Below are 7,155 nucleotides of genomic sequence, written 5' to 3' on the forward strand. Positions count from 1 at the left end.
CTTAACTGATTTGCCAGAAATATAGTTTGTTAATTAACAAGAAATTTGTGGAGTGGTTGAAAAAATAGTTTTAATGACTCCAACCTAAGTGTATGTAAACCTCCAACTTCAAATGTGTATATATATATATATATATATATATATAAATATATATTTTTTTATATACATGTATAATTTATATAATTTAAACGTTGTTTGAATTGCTTTGAGTATTACAATGCTCACTGATTCCTAATTGCTTGACATACAGTAGGCCTTTCAAAGAGCTTTCAATAAAGGCGAGGTCATGAATATAAGCTCCGCACACTCAGCTTGTCTTTTTAAACTTCCTGGTAGTTAGCCATGGGAGAGAAAGTAGTTTTCAGAATGACTTTACATGTTAAGCAAATGGTCCTGTTTCACTTTATGTCCTTCTTTCATGTTCTCTTCAAATGATCCTTGAGTCCTTCCCCAAAGACTTTGAACATTGGAAGTTTGCAATGCTCACTTTGCAGAAAGTCACTAAGGACTGTTTTCTCCTTGAGTGCAAAATGAATAATGACGCATTGAACTGCCTGACATCTTCAGCACTGCAACTGTAGTTCTGACCTTTCACCACAGGGGGGAGGTAGACTATCACCTCAGAGGTCACAGCGTCATGATGCATTTAGCATAAAGCTAGCAGGTGGGATGACTCGGTGGGATGACTCAATGCTTGCCTCCCAAATGGCACCCTATTCCCTTTATGGTGTGCTACTTTTGACCAGAGCCCTATGGGTCCTGGTGACATGTAGTGAACTACATAGAGAATAGGGTGGGATACACACAATGACTCAAGCAGGTACCAACACGTTCACTGTCTCAGTGTCTTTTAATTTGACACATCGGAACATCTTATCATTTAGACACATTGTTATTAAAATACGACTCAATGTGATGAGCATTTAATATCACTGACAAGTGATTAAGAAATATTAAAATTAGTTTTCAATTTGAATAGGGGCTGCGGCTTATTCTCGCTCTTAAGCAACTCCAGTGACTGCCGTTTATCATTTTAATAATACCTCAAATGCAATTCAGCCCACTCTATTTTTTTCTTCAATTTCATTATATATATTTTAAAGATCGCTCCTCTGACAGTATCTTCTTAATGCTGTCAATTACATCATTTATTCCACAGATTATTATGAAACAGAATCATAAAACGATAAGGTTGTGTGTGTGTGTGTGTGTGTGTGTGGGTGGGTGGGTGAGTGTGTGTGTGTGTGTGTGTTTGTCTACCTGCCTGCCTGCTTTAGCTCCCCTGGTGCCAGTGGTGTAGCTAATCTAATACATAAGTCCCTGATTTGTTTAATGGATGAGACTTTGCTGCATGAGGCGAGCCAATAAAACCATAGCAGCCTCCAGAGGGCTAATGCCTCATAATGATTCCACACACACAATGTTCTGCAACTTATGAAGCAACTTTATCATACTCCTCCTCACACATCCCAGTGCTTATTTGTTTCATTGCTACCCTGCAACCAATGCAATCTCTCCCCCTGCAGCAAAGGGTATTCACAAAGGCTTGCAACCCAAATGTAACCCTATTCCCTATATAGTGCACTATTTTTGACCAGAAGAAGTGCACTATATAGGGAATAGGGTGACATGTGAGATGCATTTGTGGGCATTCATTCAACAGCCTGTCTGGCTGTCACAATATATTAACCACGTGTTGAATCAGAAAGGGAAGACAGCAGGCAGACTGTATTCAATGTATCAATGTGTCACAATATATTAACCACATGCTGAATCAGAAAGGGAGGACAGCAGGCAGACTGTATGGTTATTTAATGTATAGTACAAGCTAACTGCAGATTGAATACCAATAATCACATTACTAACCATGTATGTATTTGCCATTGGAAAGTGTGACTTGACTGCATGGTACTCTAGGAAATAATGTTATGTATAACATGTTTATTGAAATGCTGATAGTATACACTGTTTTTATAATTTTATCAGTAATTTACTGTATTAATCAATAGTATGATACTGTATAAACTGAATAACTGAAAAGGCTGTTGCGCATCAACTCACTGCATTCCTGAAGACAAACAATGTATAAGAAATGCTTCAGTCTGGTTTTAGACCCCATCATATCACTGAGACTGCACTTGTGAAGGTGGTAAATTACCTTTTAATGGCATCAGACCGAGGCTCTGCATCTGTCCTCGTGCTCCTAGACCTTAGTGCTGCTTTTGATACCATCGATCACCACATTCTTTTGGAGAGATTGGAAACCCAAATTGGTCTACACGGACAAGTTCTGGCCTGGTTTGGATCTTATCTGTTCGAAAGATATCAGTTTGCCTCTGTGAATGGTTTGTCCCCTGACAAATCAAAGTGTACATTTTGGTGTTCCTCAAGGTTCCGTTTTAGGACCACTATTGTTTTCACTATATATTTTACCTCTTGGGGATGTCATTCGAAAACATAATGTTAACTTTCACTGCTATGCGGATGACACACAGCTGTACATTTCAATGAAACATGGTGAAGCCCCAAAATTGCCCTCGCTAGAAGCATGTGTTTCAGACATAAGGAAGTGGATGGCTGCAAACGTTCTACTTTTAAACTCGGACAAAACAGAGATGCTTGTTCTACGTCCCAAGGAACAAAGAGATCTTCTGTTGAATCTGACAATTAATCTTAATGGTTGTACAGTCGTCTCAAATAAAACTGTGAAGGACCTCGGCGTTACTCTGGACCCTGATCTCTCTTTTGAAGAAGATATCAAGACCATTTCAAGGACAGCTTTTTTCCATCTACGTAACATTGCAAAAATCAGAAACCTTCTGTCCAAAAATGATGCAGAAAAATTATTCCATGCTTTTGTCACTTCTAGGTTAGACTACTCCAATGCTCTACTTTCCGGCTACCCGGATAAAGAAATAAATAAACTTCAGTTAGTGCTAAATACGGCTGCTAGAATCTTGACTACAACCAAAAAATGTGATCATATTACTCCAGTGCTAGCCTCCCTGCACTGGCTTCCTGTCAAGGCAAGGGCTGATTTCAAGGTTTTACTGCTAACCTACAAAGCATTACATGGGCTTGCTCCTACCTATCTCTCTGATTTGGTCCTGCCGTACATACCTACACGTACGCTACGGTCACAAGACGCAGGCCTCCTAATTGTATCTAGAATTTCTAAGCAAACAGCTGGAGGCAAGGCTTTCTCCTATAGAGCTCCATTTTTATGGAATGGTCTGCCTACCCATGTAAGAGACGCAAACATGGTCTCAACCTTTAAGTCTTTACTGAAGACTCATCTCTTCAGTGGGTCATATGATTGAGTGTAGTCTGGCCCAGGAGTGGGAAGGTGAACGGAAAGGCTATGGAGCAACGAACCGCCCTTGCTGTCTCTGCCTGGCCGGTTCCCCTCTTTCCACTGGGATTCTCTGCCTCTAACCCTATTACAGGGGCTGAGTCACTGGCTTACTGGGGCTCTTTCATACCGTCCCTGGGAGGGGAGCGTCACTTGAGTGGGTTGAGTCACTGATGTGATCTTCCTGTCTCAGCCCCCAGTATTTATGCTGCAGTAGTTTATGTGTCGTGGGGCTAGGGTCAGTTTGTTATATCTGGAGTACTTCTCCTGTCCTATTCGGTGTCCTGTGTGAATTTAAGTGTGCTCTCTTTCTTTCTCTCTCTCGGAGGACCTGAGCCCTAGGACCATGCCTCAGGACTACCTGACATGATGACTCCTTGCTTTCCCCAGTCCACCTGGCCATGCTGCTGCTCCAGTTTCAACTGTTCTGCCTTATTATTATTGGACAATGCTGGTCATTTATGAACATTTGAACATCTTGGCCATGTTCAGTTATAATCTCCACCCGGCACAGCCAGAAGAGGACTGGCCACCCCACATAGCCTGGTTCCTCTCTAGGTTTCTTCCTAGGTTTTGGCCTTTCTAGGGAGTTTTTCCTAGCCACCGTGCTTCTACACCTGCATTGTTTGCTGTTTGGGGTTTTAGGCTGGGTTTCTGTACAGCACTTTGAGATATCAGCTGATGTACGAAGGGCTATATAAATACATTTGATTTCATTTGAATACAGTAGATTACCATAGATGGCATAGTAAAATACCGTACATTTGTTTTACAGCACACTGTAAGACCTTTCTCTAATTTCAACAGAAAAACACTGTAGAATGCACAGTAAAATACCTTAAATGTGTTTCATAGTATTAATTATGGTGCATTGTGGGAAAATGTTGTGGGCAGGGAACGAGTCTCTGTTTCATTAACATATTTTAAGGCGATACTTGTAAGAGGCTAAATTTGTGGTACCCGTGTTTGAGAATGCTGTACCAATTTAAGTCATATGTGCTAGTGGTGGTCTAACAATAATAAACACAAAAAGAAACATTCTCTCACTGTCAACTGTGTTTATTTTAAGCAAACTTAACATGTGTAAATATTTGTATGAACATAACAAGATTCAACAACTGAGACATAAACTGAACAAGTTCCACAGATATGTGACTAACAGAAATGGAATAATGTGTCCCTGAACAAAGGGGGGGTCAAAAGTAATAGTCAGCATCTGGTGTGGTCCTTAACTACAACATTTTCAGTAACCGTTACAGAAAAATTTTACTTGCTGTGACTGTGACTGTGACTGCACTGAGTGTAAGTTGCTAATAACAAGAGCGCCTGCTAAATGACCAAAATGTAAATGTAAAAATTAAAACTTACTAAGAACACTGGGTAATATGTCGCTGCATGGGCAATTCCAGTAACATACTGTAAATTATATTAAAGGGACATTTCTGGTACCGTAAAATGGATTACAGTAGCTGGACTGTAAAATATGTTACAGTAACTTATTGGCCAATTGCAGTCAGTAAGTTACTGTCAATTTTACACTAAATGTTTTACAGTGTACATTAAGAAGTGCAGGATACTGTGGGCAACACATCATTCCACACCATTCCACAACATAATTATGTATGTCAAAAACATAATTTGAACAATCTGGAAATCTAAAGACAACAGTGAACATGACAGACAGGTCTGTTTCTCTCCTTCTAAGCATCTATTCCCTTCCAATATAATGTCTGAGAAAATAAAATACATTCATATTTTATTGAAAGAGTGATTCATGTCCAATTCTGAGACACTAACAATATCCCAAATAGCACCCTATTCCCTATAGAGTGCACTAATTTTGACAAGAGCCTTCTGGGCCCTGGTGAAAAGTAGGTCATAGGGAATAGGGTTCCGTTATGGGACGCAGACCCTGACTATGGCTGTGGAGAAGCTGCAGTGCATACATGTCTTTTTGTAAGAGCTCACCTTGTCTTTGAATAGATTGAGAATACATTCAAGGTCTTCCATGTCCTCTTCTCAAACAGATATTCTGTTCACAGAAAGGCAAACGCTTTCAAACGCTGACAAACTTTACTGTAGAGTAGTGTACACTGGCTTCATTAGAGTGTGTGTGGTGGATAAAGCGAACCAGTATAAGCCTCAGCATTTATCTAAAATGCTAAATAATTATATTAAATTTCTACTCGTGTGAATGTAAGGTGCATTTCATTGTACCGCAAATTACATGAAATGCTTTGAAAGGCTATTCATGGCTCACATCAACATGATGCTGGTACTGGTGCTCCCTGTAAATAACCATGTTATTTTTTTTTACACGTTACTGTTATTCGTTATTCATCGTGTCACTATTTACATTTTTTGAATATTATTTTTATCTGTATTGTTGGAAAATGACGCGTAGAGTAAGCATTTCACTGTTAGTCTACACATGTTGTTTATGAAGCATGTGACAAACATTTGATTTGATATCATTTTATTTGATACCCCCCTCTGTATCTTCTGCATATGAAAAATACACGTTGATAAGATTTTTGGGGGCAAAACCCAGAAGCTGTAGGGTTGGAGGGGTTAAATCTTCAGATTAGAATGGGTTAAAACCAGTGATGTCTCATAGAGGTTTAGAGTTCCCTCTGAATATGTCTCTATCTCTATCTGCCTCAACTCTATGGGCTCCGCTCGCGAGTCACAGAGCAATAAGCTGCATTACCACATTACACACACATGATTACATGGCCAATTCCTCAGCCAACAACTCTCATCAGAAGTCACTGAAGAACCTACTGACTGTGTAATTGTTTCCCATTAGGGGAAATGTTCACTCCCATCCCATCACATCTCACCCTGGCGTTGTCTGCTGATGGATGCATGATGCTCAGTAGCCAGGCAGTGAGTCAAGATCATTCTGTATAAGGGACAGTGGGCTGTGGGGTTGCAGGACCATTCTGTTTTAAGATGCTCAATGTCCAGTCAGTGAGGCAGGATCATTCTCTGTATATCGGGGGCCAGTGGTGGTTGTTGATTCATTCTCAATAAGGGCCAGTGGGGTTGTTGATCCAGTCTGAATAATGGGAAGTGGGATTGATGATTCAGTCTGTATATCGGGGGCCAGTGGGATTGTTGATTCAGTCTGTATATCGAGGGCCAGTGGGGTTGTTGATCCAGTCTGAATAAAGGGCAGTGGGATTGATGATTCAGTCTGTATATCGAGGGCCAGTAGGGGTTGTTGATTCATTCTGAACAAAGGGCAGTGGGGTTGTTGATTCATTCTGAACAAGGGGCGGTGGGGTTGTTGATTCATTCTGAAAAAGGGGCAGTGGGGTTGTTGATTAAGTCTAAATAAGGTACAGTGGGATTTTGGATTCAGTCTGAATATCGAGGGCCATTAAGGGTTGTTGATTCATTCTGAATAAGTGGCAGTGGGGTTGTTGATCCAGTCTGAAGAAGGGGCAGTGGGATTGTTGATTCAGTCTGTATATCGAGGTTGTCAGTGGGGTTGTTGATCCAGTCTGAATAAGTGGCAGTGGGGTTGTTGATCCAGTCTGAATAAGGGGCAGTGGGATTGTTGATTCAGTCTGTATATCGAGGGTGTCAGTAGGGTTGTTGATCCAGTCTGAATAAGGGGCAGTGTGATTGTTGATTCAGTCTGTATATCGAGGGCCAGTGGGGTTGTTGATCCAGTCTGACTAAGGTGCAGTGGGATTGTTGATTCTGTCTGTGTATCGAGGGTCAGTGGGGTTTTTGATCCAGTCTGAATAAGTGGCAGTGAGATTGTTGATTCAGTTTGTATATAGAGGGCCAGT

This window comes from Oncorhynchus mykiss, chromosome 22 (assembly GCF_013265735.2).
Source record: "Oncorhynchus mykiss isolate Arlee chromosome 22, USDA_OmykA_1.1, whole genome shotgun sequence".
Taxonomy (NCBI): domain Eukaryota; kingdom Metazoa; phylum Chordata; class Actinopteri; order Salmoniformes; family Salmonidae; genus Oncorhynchus; species Oncorhynchus mykiss.